Here is a 19,366-nt window from a genome sequence, read left to right as displayed (position 1 = left end):
TGCATGGCAGGTTGATGTATATCTTAATGTGTTCTAAGAGGCTCATTGAAGCAGAGATGTTGTCCTGCAGAACATCTTTTGAAGAACGCACCTATATGAGTCTGATTGTTAAACGTCGCAATCTATGAGAGTAGGGTTCTCTCTAGTAAAATCATGAAAGGTCTCGGAGTATGACGCATAAGATCCACCCGCGGGGAAGACCCACGGTAGCCACGTATCGGTCAAGGCTTTATGTGAAGCTAGATTCGCAGAAAACTTGCAGTTCAAGGCTCAGCCCACTGTCCAAGTTGCTTACTAGTGTAGCATAGAGTTCTAGGTGGAAGTTCAACTTAACAGTCTCCACTATAGTACCGGTATATAAAACAGTGTTTTGGAACCAAAGGCAAATTTTGTGTGCCTCTGGGATCTGGTGGGGGATTGCTGGAATTTAGTCTATTTTGGGACAGCCCAATAACTATTTCAGAAATTCCTGAATAAATCCTAGAGGCCCACTTAGCCCATTTATGCAAGGCAAGGGATACTACTAAAGTTTAGTCCCACATTAAACAGTGTTTTGGAACCAAAGGCAAATTTTGTGTGCCTCTGGGATCTGGTGGGGGATTGCTGGAATTTAGTCTATTTTGGGACAGCCCAATAACTATTTCAGAAATTCCTAAATAAATCCTAGAGGCCCACTTAGCCCATTTGTGCAAGGCAAGGGATACTACTAAAGTTTAGTCCCACATTGCTAGTTTAGTGGGAGTTGGACCTCCTTATAAGGGAGGTTCTTTCCCTACTTGTATGAGCATGAGAACAAGAGCGACATCCATGCGCGCTCCTCCTCCGCCGCCCGCCTCGTCACGACGCGTTGCGCCGCGCCGCGCCGCGGGTTGTGGGAATGAGCCGAGCCGATGTCTAATTTTTTGCCATGCACTACGGGTATACGAAAGGTCACTTGGGAGCTGGAAAGTTTTTGCGGTAGTGGATAATGAATACGAACGGCGCATGAGGGAGTCCTGGATTAGGGGATATCCGGATAGCCGAACTATCACCTTTGGCCGGACTCCTGGACTATGAAGATACAAGATTGAAGACTTCATCCCGTGTCCGGATGGGACTTTCCTTGGCGTGGAAGGCAAGCTTGGCGATACGGATATGTAGATCTCCTACCATTGTAACCGACTCTGTGTAACCCTAACCCTCTTTGGTGCCTATATAAACCGGAGGGTTTTAGTCCGTAGGACGAACAACAATCATACCATAGGCTAGCTTCTAGGGTTTAGCCTCTCTGATCTTGTGGTAGATCTACTCTTGTACTACCCATATCATCAATATTAATCAAGCAGGAGTAGGGTTTTACCTCCATCGAGAGGGCCCGAACCTGGGTAAAAACATCGTGTCCCTTGTCTCCTGTTACCATCCGCCTAGACGCACAGTTCGGGACCCCCTACCCGAGATCCGCCGGTTTTGACACCGACATTGGTGCTTTCATTGAGAGTTCCTCTATGTCGTCATCTTTAGGCCCGATGGCTCCTCCGATCATCAACAACGATGCGGTCCAGGGTGAGACTTTTCTCCCCGGACAGATCTTCGTATTCGGCGGCTTTGCACTGCGGGCCAATTCGCTTGGCCATCTGGAGCAGATTGAAAGCTACGCCCCTGGCCATCAGGTCAGATTTGGAAGTTTGAACTATATGGCTGACGTCCGCGGAGACTTGATCTTCGACGGGTTCGAGCCACAGCCAAACGCGCCGCACTGTCACGATGGGCATGATCTAGCTCTGCCGCCGGACAGTGCCCTGGAGGCCGCACAAGTGTGCGCTCTGACCCTTAGCTCGGAGCCGACTGCGCCGATCGAGGACGGGTGGCTGGACACCGCCTCGGGGGCTGCTATCTCTACGGCGATTGAGCCGAACACCAACCCTGTCCTTTGCGAAGCTCGTGACTCCAAGGTGCCGGACTCCTCTCCGGACTCCGAACCTTCCGCGCCCCTGCCAATCGAATCCGATTGGGCGCCGATCATGGAGTTCACTGCTGCGGACATCTTTCAACACTCGCCCTTTGGCAACATCCTGAATTCACTAAAGTCTCTCTCTTTATCAGGAGAGCCCTGGCCAGATTATGGTCAGGAAGGTTGGGATGCGGACAACGAAGAAATTCAAATCCCACCCACCACCCACTTCATAGCCACTGTTGATGATTTAACCGACATGCTCGACTTCGACTCCGAAGACATCGACGGTATGGACGAAGATGCAGGAGACGACCAAGAACCAGCGCCTATAGGGCACTAGAAGGCCACCTCGTCATACGACATATACATGGTGGACATCCCAAATGATGGGAATGGCGATAGAACAACGGAGGATGACCCCTCCAAGAAACAGCCTAAGCGCCGGCGTCAGCGGCGCCGCTCTAAATCCCGCCATAGCAAAAACGGCGATTCCGGCACCGGAGACAATAACACCCCGGACAGTGCCGAAGACAACCCCCTCCAGCAGGATTCAGCACAGGAGGATGGAGAAGCCAGCCCTCATGAGAGAGCGGCAGACAAAGAGGTAGAAGACGATAATTACATGCCTCCCTCTGAAGACGAGGCAAGCCTCGACGACGACGAATTCGTCATGCCTGAGGATCCCGTTGAACAAGAGCGTTTCAAACGCAGGCTTATGGCCACGGCAAGCAGCCTCAAGAAAAAGAAGCAACAGCTTAGAGCTGACCAAGATTTGCTAGCCGATAGATAGACTGAAGTCCTGGCGGCCGAAGAGTACGAACTCGAATGCCCCTCCAAGAGCTATCCAAAACGCAGGCTGCTACCCCGATTAGAGGAGGAAGCACCTAAACCTACATCACTAGTGCATAATACGGCTGACCGGCCACCTCGTGGCTGCGACAGAGAGGCCTCTCGGCCCTCCACTCAAGCCGCACCCCGGCGCCGCTCAAAAAATACCAAGGCGCGGGAAAATGCGCCAGACCTGCGGGATATATTGGAGGACAAGGCAAGGCAAACAAGATCGATCTACGGATCGCGTGGGCGCCCCACGATACGTGATGATAACCGTCACGCCGGATATGGCAATTCCGGCTGGGCCGAACACAGTAGACAAAGCTCATTTGAGCTGCGTCGTGATATAGCCCAATACAGAGGCGCCGCACACCCACTATGCTTCACAGATGAAGTGATGGATCATCAAATCCCTGAGGGTTTCAAACCCGTAAACATTGAATCATACGATGGCACAACAGATCCTGCGGTCTGGATCGAGGACTATCTCCTTCATATCCACATGGCCCGCGGTGATGATCTACACGCCATCAAATACCTCCAACTCAAGCTTAAAGGACCAGCTCGGCATTGGCTTAACAGCTTGCCAGCAGAGTCAATTGGTTGTTGGGAAGACCTGGAAGCCGCATTCCTCGACAATTTCCAGGGCACTTATGTGCGACCACCAGACGCCGATGACCTAAGCCACATAATTTAGCAGCCAGAGGAATCGGCCAGACAATTATGGACACAGTTCCTAACCAAGAAAAATCAAATCGTCGACTGTCCGGATGCAGAGGCCCTTACAGCCTTCAAACATAACATCCGCGACGAGTGGCTTGCCCGGCACCTAGAATAGGAAAAGCCGAAATCCATGGCAGCCCTCACAACACTCATGACCCACTTTTGCGCGGGAGAGGACAGCTGGCTAGCTCGTAGTAACAACATGACCAAGAGCCCTGGTAATTCGGATACCAAGGACATCAATGGCAGGTCGCGTCGCAACAAGCACAAGCACCGCATTAATGGCGATAATGCTGAAGATACGGCAGTCAATGCCGGATTCAGAGGCTCTAAACCCGGTCAGCGGAAAAAGCCATTCAAAAGAAATACTCCGGGCCCGTCCAATTTGGACCGAATACTCGATCGCTCGTGCCAGATACACGGCACCCCCGAAAAACCAGCCAATCACACCAACAGGGATTGTTGGGTGTTCAAGCAGGCAGGGAAGTTAAATGCTGAAAACAATGACAAGGGGCTGCATAGCGACGACGAGGAGGAGCCCCGGCCGCCGAACAATAGAGGACAGAAGGGCTTCCCCCACAAGTGCAGACGGTGAACATGATATATGCAACCCACATACCCAAAAGGGAGCGGAAGCGTGCACTAAGGGACGTATATGCGATGGAGCCAGTCGCCCCAAAGTTCAATCCGTGGTCCTCCTGCCCGATCACTTTCGATCGAAGGGACCACCCCACTAGCATCCACCATGGCGGATTCGCCGCATTGGTTCTAGACCCAATCGTTGACGGATTTCACCTCACTAGAGTCCTGATGGACGGCGGCAGCAGTCTGAACCTGCTTTATCAGGATACAGTGCGCAAAATGGGCATAGACCCCTCAAGGATTAAACCCACAAAGACGACCTTCAAAGGCATCATACCAGGTGTAGAGGCCAACTGTACAGGCTCAATTACACTTGAAGTGGTCTTCGGATCCCCGGATAACTTTCGAAGCGAGGAGTTAATCTTCGACATAGTCCCGTTCCGTAGCGTCTATCATGCATTGCTCGGATGAACCGCATTTGCAAAGTTCAATGCGGTGCCGCACTACGCATACCTCAAGCTCAACATGCCAGGCCCTCGAGGAGTCATTATGGTCAACGGAAACACCGAACGCTCTCTCCGGACGGAGGAGCATACTGCGGCCCTCGCGGCGGAAGTACAAAGCAGCCTCTCAAGGCAATTCTTGAGTCCGGCTATTAAACGTCCGGACACCGTCAAGCGCGCCCGGAGTAACCTACAACAAGACCGCCTGGCACGTCCCGAGCATGCGTAGCAATGCGGCCCCAACCCCAGCCCTCGCGAAATTGCGAAACCAGTACTACGCGTACATAATTATGCTCTGGAAATACCATGGGCATAGGGGGAGGGGCACGACCACGGCAGACCCAGAATGCGGCTCAACCGCACCAGGGGCTCCCAATTGCGTCATTCTTTATTTACTTTCAGGACTCCTTTCTCAAGAAGCCCTGTCCGGCAGTAGAATCTCCGAACACACGATGCAACAGCCAGGGAAGCAGAAAGCTACGTCGAGTGTCTAGGTGGTATCTATAACGAGCAGTATACTTGTTTACATATCATCCCGCAGCTCGCTCCTGGAGGGGGACATGTCAAATAGTCCCGTCCCTTGCTTATCGCACTATTTGTATCGTTCTGCTTTTACCGCAGCTTTTTTGAATAAACAATGCATAGTTTTTGCCTATTATTGCATTCCTTTTTTATCTATATATGTTCACTTATGACATGTTGCATCCGTACGCTTTGGTACGGCCAAATACACCAGGGGCTTAAGTACCCCAAAATATGGTGTGATAAGTCCGAACACTTTCACAAGTGCGGCACCCCGAACTTATAGCATTATATGCATCGGCTCCGAATCATGTCTTGGGTCAATAGTTGGGTTTGCCCGGCTCCCATGTTTTGGTACCTTACGTTCCGTTATATCGGCTAAGGTAGCGCTGGGAGAACCACTGCGATTGTGCCCCGGTTGAGCTGGGTTAAGCACCTCAGTGGAGAAAGCTAAAACTGACCGTCATGATAGGGCGAGAGCCGGTCGCTGTTCGAGAGGTTTTCGAGTCCCTAAAGACTTATGCCGCTTAGAGCGAGGAGTCGGCTTTGTCCGGCCCAGGCGTGGATAGCGCCCCGAACTCGGTCTTCCGGATACTAGGGGCTTCACCGAAATTTAAAATTATAGAATTCTATGACTAAGTGAGAGTGTTCAAGCATTATAGTCCGGTTGCCTTGTTCGTTGTGTTGAGCGCCTCCCTCGAAGGACCCAAGAATGGGAAAAAGAGCGCTCAAGTTTATCCCGAACACCCAGCACTCGTGGCATGGGGGCAGAAGCCGACGACTCGCCATCTCTCAAATTTAATAAACGGCCGCATAGAAGGTAATATTTTAAATTCACAAGCGTTGCTTAGCGCATATGAACAAGTTTTCAAGCGTACAGGATAACAAATGCGAGTTTACTAAAAAATTACATCTTTGGAGCATTCACCTGCTATAAGGCGGGCACCCTTCAGGACGCCCTCATAATACATCTCGGGCTTGCGATACTCCCTGCCCGGCGGTGGAGCGTCCGTCACAAGCTTCTCAGCGTCCATCTTGCCCCAGTGCACTTTAGCACGGGCAAGGGCCCTACGGGCACCTTCAATACAGACGGAGCGCTTGACGACTTCAATCCAGGGACAGGCGTCCACCAGCCGCCTCACCAGCCCGAAGTAGCTCCCAGGCATGGCTTCCTTAGGCCACAGCTGAACTATGAGGCCCTTCATGGCCTGTTCGTCCACCTTATGGAGCTCGACCAGCTGCTTCAGCTGGTCGCTCAAGGGCACCGGGTGTCCGGCCTCAGCATACTAAGACCAGAACACCTTCTCCGTCGAGCTCCCCTCCTTGGCCCGGTAGAATGCGGCAGCGTCAGACACACTGCGGGGCAGATCTGCGAATGCTCCTGGAGAGCTCCGGATTCAGGTAAGTAACAAGTAATTCACTTTCACGTGCTTGCTTTGCATGAAGAATGCCTTACCATCCGCTATCTTCTTCATTGCCTCAATTTCCTGGAGGGCTTTTTGGGCTTCGGCCTTAGCGGCTTTGGCACTCTCAAGAGCCGAGGCGAGCTCGGACTCTCGAGTCTTTGAGTCACGCTCCAAACTCTCGTGTTTTTCCACGAGAGCCTGGAGCTCTTGCCGCACCTCCGCCACCCACGCCTCCTGCTTCTCTCGCTCGGTGCGTTCCGCGGCCGCATTGCTTTAGGCCTTGGACACCGCTTCCTTCAAGGTCGCCACCTCGTTCGTGGCCCCTGCAATTCCCACGTTATTCCTGTTATTTTTTGCAACCACATCTTTTACATACTTCCATAAGGTATTACTTACCTTCCTTGTCCTCGAGCTGCTTTTTGGCAAGGTCGAGCTCGTTCTCGGACCGCTCGAGGCTCTACTTCAATGCATTGACCTCTGCAGTCAGTGCGGCAGAGGTCAGCAGCGCAACCTGCATTCCCATACTGACATACTTATGTTAGACTCCCGTGTACATCTTTTTAGATCCTCAGTTCGGCTTTTCTTTTCGAACACCAAACTGAGCATCAGGGGCTACTGTCTATGCGGTAATATTTTTACATATCTTAAATACATACCTCAAAGCCTGTTAGAAGGCTGGCACAGGCTTCAGTCAGCCCGCTCTTGGCGGACTGAACTTTCCGGATCACCACACTCATAACAGTGCGGTGCTCCTCGTCGATGGAGGCACCGTTAAGCGCCTCCAGCAAATTATCCGGTGTCTCCGGTTGGTCGGAGGTCACCGGTGTCGCAGTCTCGCCCTTCTTATGAAGGGGTCGCCTGCCGGACTCCTGAACCACTGAAGGTTCCGGTGCGGAGTCCGGCCCAGGGCCGGACTTAGATCCCTTTGGGGTTTTATCCCCCTCGCGTCTGGAGTCCGGGAGGTTGCCTTGCGGCGCCTCCTGGCCGGGGGCCCCTTTTGGGACCCCACCTCAGCATCATCCGCAACGCGAGGAGAGGAGGCAGCCGGAAGTGAGGTGCTGTTCACGTCCGACGAATCCAGGGAGCCGCTCGTTGAAGCGTCGAGCTCGTCCTTGGGCGGGCTGCAGGGTTATATTCTGCGTTAGGAGATACTGTGCGACAAATGAAACGCCATGAGTTATTCTGGTATCCGTACACTTACGATTTCGCCAGGGGCTTAGCCCTCGGTGGCCACTCCTCTTCGCCGTCGTCGGCGTTGGTGGAGTAGTCCAGAGGAAGGGTCCTTCCCTTCTTGGACCCTCCGGCCTCCCCAATTGGGGCGACCTTCCTTTTCTTCTCTCCCCCCGCTGGGGGAGAGGCCTCTTTTTCCTCCTCCTCGTCTTCGCGGGAGGAGTCCGCCTCGGAGTCATCGGACGATGAGTCCGACAACACCTGGCGCCGGGAACTCCTTCGAGTTCCCGTGGCCTTCTTCTTGGCCTTCTTCTCCGGCACCATGTGAGGTGCCGGAACCAGCAGCCCCGTCAATCGGGCGTCCGCTGGGTCTTCTGGCAAGGGAGTCGGACAGTTAACCTACCCGGACGTCTTCTGCCAGGCCTGTCAAAGGTAAGGGAGTTTAGATCCCGCATAGAGTCAAACTATGGATAACAAGAGTCCCGTAAAGGGTAAAGTAGCTTACCCCACTGGCTTGACGCTGCGAGCTGTATCCGCGATCTTCGGTAGCGGATGCGGGAGCCTCGGCGCCCTTGAACAGCACCTTCCAGGCATCTTCGTACGTAGTGTCGAAGAGCCTGCTCAAGGTTTGGTGCTGTGCCGGATCAAACTCCCACAAGCTGAAGGCTCGTTGTTGGCACGGGAGGATCCGGCGGATGAGCATGACCTGGACTACGTTGACAAGCTTGAGCTTCTTGTTCACCAGGCTTTGGACGCAGGATTGAAGTCCGGTCAGCTCTTTCGAATTACCCCACGTCAAGCCCGTCTCTTTCCAGGAGGTGAGCCGTGTAGGGAAGCCAGATTGGAATTCGGGGGCCGCCATCCATTTAGGGTCACGCGGCTCGGTGATGTAGAACCACCCCGATTGCCACCCCTTTATGGTCTCCACGAAAGAGCCCTCGAGCCATAGGACGTTGGGCATCCTGCCCACCATGGCACCTCCGCACTCCGCCTGGCGGCCGCCCACTACCTTCGGCTTGACATTGAAGGTCTTCAGCCATAAGCCGAAGTGGGGCTGGATGCAGAGGAAGGCCTCGCACACGACGATGAACGCCGAGATGTTGAGGATGAAATTCGGGGCCAGATCGTGGAAATCCAGGCCATAGTAGAACATGAGCCCCCGGACAAATGGGTGAAGTGGAAAACCTAGTCCGCGGAGGAAGTGGGTGAGGAACACCACCCTCTCATGGGGCCTGGGGGTGGGGATAAGCTGCCCCTTGTCGGGGAACCGATGCGCGATGTCACTGGACAAGTATCCGGCCTTACGCAGCTTTTTGATGTGCCCCTCCGTGACGGAGGAGACCATCCACTTGCCTCCCCCTCCGGACATGGCTGGGGAAGGTTGAGGCGAGATGTGCGGACTTGGGCGCTGGACCTTGAGTGTGCGGAAATGGATGAGCAAAGGAGGAAGAAGGCGTGTGTGAAAAAGTGGATCCTTATCCCCTTATATGGACGGACGAAGCTATGCGTCCCCACCAGCCTGGTAAAACTCGCTTATCTCCCAAGCGCCGTAATCAATGGCGCGGTTGGGTTACCCACGCCCGTATTGATGAGAATCCCAGAATAAGGGGACACGATCTCTGCTTTGACAAGATGTGCCAAGGAAACCGCCTCGCTAAACGCGCTGAGGTGGGACAGTAAAAACGATTCGAATAAAGGCCTGGCCGTGGTGTGATGTCACGCCGCGGAATACGTCAGCAGATTGAATTTTTGTAAATATTATTCTCTCTACGGTGGTATGTGGAACTTATTTTGCAGAGCCGGACACTATCCTTGTGTTCGAAATCTTCTATGAAGTATTCGGAGGAGGAACCCGCCTTGCAATGCCGAAGACAATATGCGCGCCGGACTCGTCGTCATTGAAGCCTGGTTCAGGGGCTACTGAGGGAGTCCTGGATTAGGGGGTGTCCGATAGCCGAACTATCACCTTTGGCCAGACTCCTGGACTATGAAAATACAAGATTGAAGCCTTCGTCACGTGTCCGGATGGGACTTTCCTTGGCGTGGAAGGCAAGCTTGGCGATACGGATATGTAGATCTCCTACCATTGTAACCGACTCTGTGTAACCCTAACCCTCTTTGGTGCCTATATAAACCGGAGGGTTTTAGTCCATAGGACGAACAACAATCATACCATAGGCTAGCTTCTAGGGTTTAGCCTCTCTGATCTCGTGGTAGATCTACTCTTATACTACCCATATCATCAATATTAATCAAGCAGGAGTAGGGTTTTACCTCCATCGAGAGGGCCCGAACTTGGGTAAAAACATAGTGTCCCTTGTCTCCTGTTACCATCCGCCTAGACGCACAGTTCGGGATCCCCTACCCGAGATCCGCCGGTTTTGACACCGACAGCGCACCTCTTCGCGTGCTGCCTGTTCACTTCGTCTCCCACCGTTGCTTCACCTCCTGTCGCAGCCTGTTTGCGTCCCTCTCCTGTGCCTATATAAGAGAGGTCGCTCCTCTCCAGAAAGACACATCAGAAGGTCCTCTTCCTCTCGCCACACAGTTCCTGAGCACTGCGCTGCTGCTACAATCTTCCCCATCCCGGCTTGCGGCGTGCACCGCAGGGCGGGACAGTAGGCCTCCGAAACCGCACCTTTTAAGTCCTGTACGGGAGAAGGGTGATAAGGTTTTTCGGGAGCGCTCTGCGCGACTACTGACTTCTTCGTCACGGACGCCCCGGACTCCGATGACGACTACTTCCCCGACGTCGACAACCTCCTCGACGACATGGAGGACACCGTCCCCAAGTCCAGTGCCTCTGCTCCTGCTGCTGTCATGTACATGTTTCTCCCCTTTCTATTGGAGGTTCTGCTACAGTTCCTTGTTCTAGTATTTGCCCTAGATATGTTAGACTCTATTTCATATATGCAACCTACTATACTGTCTGCTTTAGATATGTTTAATTACGGTTCATATATGAACATGTTGTTTACCTTCTCTTTTTTTTGAGCAATCAAGACTTTATTTCTCAAATGACAGCTAGATCATTTACAATTGCGTGAGAAATAAAGTCCGGGATATTAGATTCCCAGAAACAAGAAGTTCTATGACTAAAAGCATTGCTTGCTAGTAAATGTGCAACCTCATTTGCTTCACGAAGACAGTGTGAGAACTCAACTTTGCCAAAGTTTAGACCTAGGTGCCTGCATTCCATTACAGTTGCCACATTCTCACCCGAGTACTCATCTGGATGTCGGACCGCTTCTAGCACAAAGCTATTATCTGACTTGACCTACACTTTGTTACAGCCAATTCAGTCAGCTAAATAAAGACCATTCCGAATTGCCACAATTTCAGCAGAGTCGACGCTGTTTATATGAGGTAGAAACCAGTTTGCAGCAGCAATTAGCTTCCCCTGATAGTCTCGCGCAACAGCGCCCGTTGCACCTGAAAGGGTTTCAGGTTGAAAAGCTGCGTCCACATTGATCTTGATTACTTCACTCAAAGGTCGCTTCCATGTTTGATCGTTCCTCTTCTCCGCTTGTTTGCTCGAGTATGCACGGGCAAAGTTTGTAGCGAGAACCCTGATAGATATGGCTGCCTTATCTGCATCTTGGACCGACTCCCCTTTCACATGTTGTCTCCTCTGCCACCACAGGTACCAGGCAGCCACCAAAATAAGTTCAGGTATAGGTAGATCATCAGCGGCTCCCGCCATCTCACTAAGAATCTCCATTGTAACTGATCCCAAGCGGTCCTGTCTAACTGCTGCCATAATTCTTTCATATAAACCCAGCTATTCCCACACCTCCTGCACCCTTGAACATGAAAATAAACAGTGTTGTATATCCTCCACCCCCACTGAACAAAACGGGCATTGCGGGACTAGGGGGATGTGTCTGTTTGCTAAAATGCCATAACAAGGAAGCAATCCATTCAGGCTCTTCCAAGCAAAGTGCTTAATCTTACCTGGAAGTTTTAAATTCCACACTTTTTGCCAAATGGTATTGGCTTGTATATTTCCTTGCCCATCTGATCTACTGAGGTGTCTGCCATACGTGTGCTCAAACTGCCTATGATATGCAGATCGAGCTGAGAAGATCCCTGATCTTGTGTAGTGCCATGCAACAAAATCTTCCACCACCTGAACATTCAGAGGAATCTGGAGAATCCTCTGCACATCAACCGGGGAAAACACGTCTCGAATTAGGGCTTCGTCCCATTGTCCATGATGTGGATCGATCGGTTCATCTACAAACCGTAGCATCACTGTACCGCAAGGGGTGATCACTTTCCTTGATGGGCTGGATGGAATCCACGGGTCTTGCCATATATCAATGTGTGATCCAGTCCCAACTCTCCATATACATCCTCTCTGAAAGGTTTGTATACCAGCTACTATACTCTGCCATGTGAAGGGCGAGCCTTTCTTCGGTCCTGCCTTCAAAATATTTCCCTCTGGATAGTACTTTGCGCTCAACACACGTGCACATAAAGAATCCGGGTTCTAAATTAGTCGGCAACACTGTTTTGCTAACATAGCAAGATTAAAACTGTGAAGGTCTCTAAATCCTAATCCCCCTTTCTTCTTTGGTACACACAATTTCCACCACACAAACCAATGCATTTTCTTTTTCTCTTCTCCATCTCCCCACCAAAACCCAGACATCTCATCTGTGATTGTTTTGCAAATTCCTTTGGGGAGCTTAAACACAGACATAACATATGAAGGAATTGCTTGTTCTACCGATTTCAATAAGATTTCCTTTCCCTGAATAGACAAGAACTTCTCTTTCCATCCTTTTAGTCTTTGGCAGATTCTATCCACTAGATGTTGGAAACAATCACTTCTATCCACCCCCACCATAGTGGGCAAGCCCAAATATTTGTCTGATAGAGCCTTAGTAACTATATTCAGCTCCCCACACACCTCTTCTCTTACTCCAACTGGAGTGTTAGGGCTAAAGAAGATACTTGATTTTGCATTACTCACCAATTGCCCTGAGCTTTCACAATACGTACTTAGAACTCTTCTCAGAGTGGTAGCACTTTGCATGTTGGCCTTCATTAATATTAAGGAGGCATCTGCAAACAGAAGGTGAGAAATCATGGGGGCATTTCTACACACTTCAATACCTTCCAAGTGACCCAGATCCTCCTCATGTGCCAACATACATGACAGCCCTTCCGAGCATAATAGAAAAAGATAAGGGAGAGAGGATCCCCTTGACGTATCCCTCTTGTAGGAATAATCTCATCTGTTTCTTTGTCATTGAAATGAATTCTATATCTGACAGACGAAACACATTCCATTATTAATTGCACCCAGTGTTCATTGAATCCCATCTTCAACATCATTTTCTCCAAAAAAAAACCACTCAACTCTATCGTAGGCTTTATTCATATCCAACTTCACCGCACACATTCCAGAATTACCATGTGTCTTCTTCTTTATCGTGTGAAAGCATTCATAGTCCACTAGAACATTATCAGTAATCAACCTTCCTGGTACAAATGCACTTTGTGTGGGAGATATGATCTCTGGCAGAATACTTTTTAGTCTGTTTGCAATCATCTTAGAAATAATTTTGTAAGCGACATTGCACAAACTAATAGGCCTATATTGGGTGATTACCTCAGGGCTGTCGACCTTCGGAATCAAAACCACATTTTTCTCATTCCAACCAGCCGGGATTTTCCTGTCATTTATAGCTTCCAACACCTCTTTGGTGAGCTCCTCACCCATAACATGCCAAAACCTCTTAAAGAATATTGCATGTAGTCCATCAGGCCCTGGTGCTTTCATGTCACCTATTTGGAAGAGTGCTTTACGCACGTCCTCTTTGGTATACGGTGCAACCAAGAATTCATTCATGTTATGAGTTACAAGAGGTTTTACAGTAGATAAAAGATCCGGGCTAATCGCCCCTCCACTAGAGGTGAACAGATTACTAAAATACTCGCGGACCAAGGGTCGCAGATTGTCATTACCCTCTACCCAATTCTGGCCCTCATTCTTCAGTTTCTTTATCAAGTTCCTCCTCCTTCTAGCCGAGGCACAATGCTGGAAGTATGAGGAGTTCCGGTCTCCTTTCTTCAACCATTTAACACACCCCCTTTGAGCCCAGTAGATTTCATCTTGTTCAAGCAAATTTTCAATCAGCACTGACAGTTCTTTATGCCTCATTTTTGCTTCATTCGAGTACGGTCCCCTCATCAATCTCTCAAGTTCTTTGCACGCAGCTTTGAGCCTAGCCTGTGGCTTCCGTAGTATCTTACGGTCCCACTCGTGTATGTCCTGATGTATAGCCCCAAGCTTATCAGAGATTTTAGGGCATAAACCTTGGTGAATGGCCTTCTGCCATGCAGTGTTCACAATCTCATTAACTGTTTCTTCCTCCAGCCACCTCATTTCAAACTTGCGTTCTTTCTTTGGGTTATTATCCTCAACTCCAGCCAGATACTCCATATCCATCAACAACGGACGATGATCTGATTTGCCTAGCTCCAAGTTACTGAGCCCCGCAACTGGATGCAAAAGTAGCCAAGCTGCATTGGAGACCGCTCGATCTAGCCTCTCGCGAAGCCCGCCCCTAAACCAAGTGAATTTGTCACCTACGAAGCCAACATCCTCTAACATGCAGTCAGACAAAGCATCTTGAAACGCCTGTAAACGAGACTGTTGGCGGGGAGCGCCCCCTTCCTTCTTTGAAGAATATAAGATTTCGTTAAAGTCTCCTATTATCATCCAGGGTAAACTTGATTGGGCGTGCAAATCCCTCAAGTTTTGAAACGTCCTCTGTTTATTATCCCAACTTGGCTCCCCATATATTCCTGTCAGCCTCCACATTTGCCCGTCTGGTTCTTCGACAGACACATCAATGAACTCCAAAGTGGTGGTCCGGGAGTAGATTCTAACCTCCTTCTTCCAGACCATTAAGAGTCCACCTTTTCTCCCATCCAGACTGGGCACCACTAGTCTATGATCACATTGTAGTTTCCTCATCAGCTTTTCTACCTTAACGTTATCCAGGTGTGTTTCAGACAGAAAAAACACATCCGGATTGAAACGCCTCTGGAAATCTAGAAGCGAACAAACTGTCGGGGCTCCAAGCAAGCCCCGACAGTTCCAGCTAAAGATTTTCATTGCTGCCGGCGATCCTCCATGCCGGAGGTCGCCGTTGTCATAGTAGTGCCACCTGCTGTCCCACTCTGACCATCCTGATCGTTCTCACGTACCCGCTGCCTCTTCTGATCTTGTACCTTCTGGGGAGTGCTCATCGCTCCTTTGTCCTCAGGAACAGCCTGGCCACCCTCTATCCGCATAACTCTGTCCGCTACAACTCCAGCACTTGAAGGTGACCCCGGGTTTTCCTTCAGAAAAGTTCCATTTGGACCTACGAGCCTCTTTCTCGCCGTCGGCCATAACTGACTTCTATCTCCACCAAGATCCATGTTCTGGTTTTCCTCCTCGTTTGCATCCCCTGGATTACTTCTCTCTCGACCAAATCCTCTTCCACGACCTGTTCCAAATCCACCTCTGCCACCCCTTCCGCCTCCATGCCTGGGGAAGTTTGGGGCGTCGAAGTTAACCAAAAGCCAGTCTCCCCACTCACAATCTTCATCCTTGTGTAACCCATCTCCACATTCAGTTACCAAGTGTCCAATAAGGCCACAAAAGAAACAGAAATCCGGCATTTTCTCATATTCCACAAGGTTATAGGGACAAACCTAACAAGAGGTGTGTCCACATCCAAAAACACACGAGCTCGCAGATAATTTGTTTGGACAATTCTTCCATCATTGACTGCTACCTGGATTGGTGGTTTGCCCACTTTCCTTGCTATTTTCTCTGCGATCTCTTTCTTCTTCATCAAGCCGTCAGGAACCCCTATGATCCTGGCCCATACTGGGATTCGATCAAGTTTGTAATCCTTTGCATTAGTGAACCCGTCATATTCCTCCATAACCACAGCAAATCCACGGAACTGCCATGGGCCTCCACCCATGACTCTATTCCAGTCGCCAACACACATGAACTGAGCGAGGAACAAGTTTTCCCCCACAGATTTGAAGGTGACCCCTTGTGCTGACGCCCAGGCATTCCGCATAGATTTATAGAGAGCTACATAACTGAAAGGCTTAGTGGTATGAACCCTGAAGATCGCTATCCATCTGACCTCCTGCGCAAGTCCATCAATCTCTGCAAAGAGATCGAGATCCTCCTCCTCTTCTCCATGCAGGTTTAGACCCGCAAACTTGTCCTCCAAGTTCGGCCCTGTTTCCCTGCTATTTTCTCCATTACCGCCGCCAGATCCGCTCGCCGCCACCGGCGTCATCGTCTCCTTCCCAGCCATGCAACACGACCGCAACATGCGCAGCTGTACCAGGATGCGATCTAGACCGCGCCCGCGCCGGATCAGCGCTCAAATCAATGGGAACCCGTAGGTAGATAGGGGAACTCTCGCGGTCGCCGCGGGAGGAAAGTGGAACCCTAGAAAAACCCTAGGGGTAAATAAGTTTGCCACGCCCACCTACGAAAATTTGACTGAGGGCTGTTGTTTACCTTCTCTTTGTCAAATCGCATGGCTTATTTTATCATTGCTATACTAGCCATGCTTTATCTAGTATTTCTGTTAATAAAATCATTGGGTAAATTGCTCATTTTTTCAACAAAAAGTGGGTCCATATATATTATATTATTGGCCAAGTGGTCACCTTGGCTGTACATGTTGGAACCAAGAGAGGGTTGGGGAATCATATGCTTACCTCAGCTGCAATTGCCATCGCATGGAATTAAAGGGGAGAAATTGCATGAAGAACTGGTGTACATTGACTGACAACTCCTTGCACGAGTATCATGTGGAGTACAGACTACAGAGTAATTTGTCCAGTCGGTTTTTCTAATCTGTTGGTAATTTCAGGAACATATTAGTCATTATGTTACAATTACTGCCGGTCAAACTTTTACAGTTTTGACCATCACTAAATAAGAAAATATCATGTAATATTTAAAAAAAATATTTTTTAGATTTAAATTGCTAGTCAAAGTGCCACCTCAAAGATCTTATCAATTACTATAGTTATCTTAAACGGTATCTATATTCTAGATCATAGGGAACGATCGAGTTGGGTTCCTATAACAGCCAAGTGGCCAAGTGGCCAAGTGTACATATATACATTCTTTTTGGCATCTGAGACAGACAGAGGTAGTCCAAAAGATTATCTTTCAATTATGTGGTGATTGAGGACCAAGGTAGCCGGTGGGAAAGGTAGTCTGAGACTAGGACCGAGAAGAGTTGAATTCCTCACATGGCAGAAATAGCAAGAAAGTACGTTAGGTGCAGATGTGGAAGAAGAATTTAGCGGCACACATGAAAGAAATAGCAAGGAAGGAGCTTGCAGCTCACCTATCCTCCTTGTATAAGTGCAGCATATCACTAGTACAAAGAAACACGCAGCTTACTGAAGAAGCACAACATGTGTGACGACAGACCAAGAAGGCTCCTAGCCATTGCTGTTCTAACCTCTCTTGTGAGCCTCGCTGCCGCTGCTTCTTCTTCTTCATCTAACACCACTGACTTCGAAACCCTCCTTTGCTTGAAGCTCCATCTCTCTAACAGCCCCAACTCCGTCCTTGGCTCATGGGTGCAGAACAACTCCCTCCCTTTTTGCAGCTGGCTCGGTGTCACTTGCAACGCATCTCGCGTTGTCGCGCTGGACCTCGAGAACTCCGGCCTCAATGGCCGGATACCACCCTGCATCGCCAACCTCACCCTTCTCTCAAGAATCCACTTCCCGGAAAATCTGCTGAGCGGCCACATACCAGCGCAGCTTGGGCAGCTGAGCAGGTTGAGCTACCTTAACCTCAGATCCAACAGCCTTACTGGTTCCATCCCCAACACTCTGTCCTTCACATCCCTCCAGGTGATTGATGTTGGGAACAACAAGCTCAGCGGAGATATCCCGGAAAGCCTCGGGACGCTCCGCAATCTCTCTGTTTACGCCTTTCTCGCAATAGCTTGACAGGCAGCATTCCGCTTTCACTTGGAAGCAGCAGCTCGAACTCCCTTGTTTCTGTCATCCTCGCAAACAACTCCCTCACAGGACCCATTACGTCGGCACTTGCACATAGTTCATCTCTTCAGGTGTTGAACTTGGTAAGAAACAACCTCGACGGAGAGATACCTCCTGCTCTTTTCAACAGCACATCGCTTCAAAGATTAGCCCTTGGATGGAACAATTTTTCTGGGTCAATACCTGCGGTCGTTCCAAATTTCAATTCACCCTTGCAAGCTCTTATATTGTCGGTGAATAGTCTTGCAGGCACCATACCGTCGACTCTGGGTAATTTTTCTTCCCTTCGATTCCTTCTGCTTGCGGCCAACAGTTTCAAAGGCAGTATCCCAGTGAGTGTAGCAAAAATCCCAAACTTGCAAGAACTAGATGTTTCTTACAACATTCTGTCAGGGACTATCCCGTTCTCCATATTCAACATGTCTTCACTCACCTACCTTAGTTTAGCTGTTAACAATTTTGTTGGGGAACTTCCATTTGACATCGGATATACACTTCCAAGCATCCAAACATTCATATTGCAACAAAATAAGGTTGGAGGAAAAATCCCTGCATCGCTAGCCAACGCAACCAATTTCCTTTCCATTAACCTAGGGGCTAATGCATTCTATGGCATTATCCCTTCTTTTGGGTCTCTTTCTAACCTAGAAGAGCTAATTCTGGCAAGTAATCAGCTAGAAGCTGGAGACTGGTCATTCCTCTCCTCGTTGGCAAATTGCACGCAGCTGCAGGTCCTGTCTTTGGGAACCAACATGATGCAAGGAAATCTGCCAAGTTCAGTTGGTAGGCTTGCAAATAGCCTACAGGCTTTGGTTCTGCACGCAAATAAGATGTCTGGTAGCATACCACCAGAGCTAGGGAACCTCACAAACCTCTCATTTCTTAGAATGGAGCAGAACCAGTTTGCGGGTGATCTCCCCGACGCAATCGGAAACCTTGCAAACTTGAGTTCCGTAGACTTGTCACAGAACAGACTTTCTGGAAAGATTCCACGTTCGATAGGCAAACTCCGTCAACTAACCAAGCTATTCTTGCAAGATAACAATCTCAGTGGAACCATTCCTAGGGAGCTAGGTGATTGCCAGAGTTTAATCACTATCAACCTTTTGTGTAACGCGTTGAGCGAGAGCATACCAAGAGAGCTCTTCTTTCTTGACTCTTTATCTGCAGGTTTGGATTTGTCCCACAACCAACTTTCTGGACAGATTCCACAGGAGATTGGTGGCTTGATTAATATAGGCCCACTGAATTTTTCCAACAACCGTCTTTCTGGCCACATTCCAACTACTCTAGGCGCTTGTGTCCGCTTAGAGTCCCTTCACCTAGAGGGTAATTTTCTTGATGGCCGAATTCCTCAGTCTTTCGTCAATTTGGGAGGTATTTCTGAGATCGATCTATCTGGAAACAACTTGAGTGGTGAAATTCCGAACTTTTTCCAGTCCTTCAAATCTCTGAAGCTTCTCAACTTGTCCTTCAACGACCTTGACGGTCAAATGCCACAAGGGGGCATATTTGAAAATTCTCGTGCAGCCGGATGGCGGCGGACTCGGTGGTTCTACCGAGGGGGGGGGGGAGTTCGGGGCAGGCGGCCACGACTCCCTCTCCTTCTACCCTCTCGCCGGTGATGGCGGCCT

The 19,366-nt window shown here is 49.8% G+C and overlaps 1 pseudogene across 1 annotated transcript; it reads left to right on the top strand.

The window, feature by feature from the left end:
• Positions 1–17,082: 17,082 nt before the first annotated feature.
• LOC125553196 (uncharacterized) lies at positions 17,083–19,357 on the top strand (annotated as a pseudogene). The gene is made up of 2 exons (XR_015601816.1): positions 17,083–19,061; positions 19,172–19,357. The product of XR_015601816.1 is annotated as an uncharacterized LOC125553196 (transcript).
• The last annotated feature ends 9 nt before the right edge of the window (positions 19,358–19,366 follow it).

Source organism: Triticum urartu, chromosome 4A (genome assembly GCF_056163025.1).
Source record: "Triticum urartu cultivar PI428250 chromosome 4A, HENAU_Tu73, whole genome shotgun sequence".
NCBI classification, from domain to species: Eukaryota; Viridiplantae; Streptophyta; class Magnoliopsida; order Poales; family Poaceae; genus Triticum; species Triticum urartu.
This window is presented reverse-complemented; position numbering and strand designations above follow the sequence as displayed.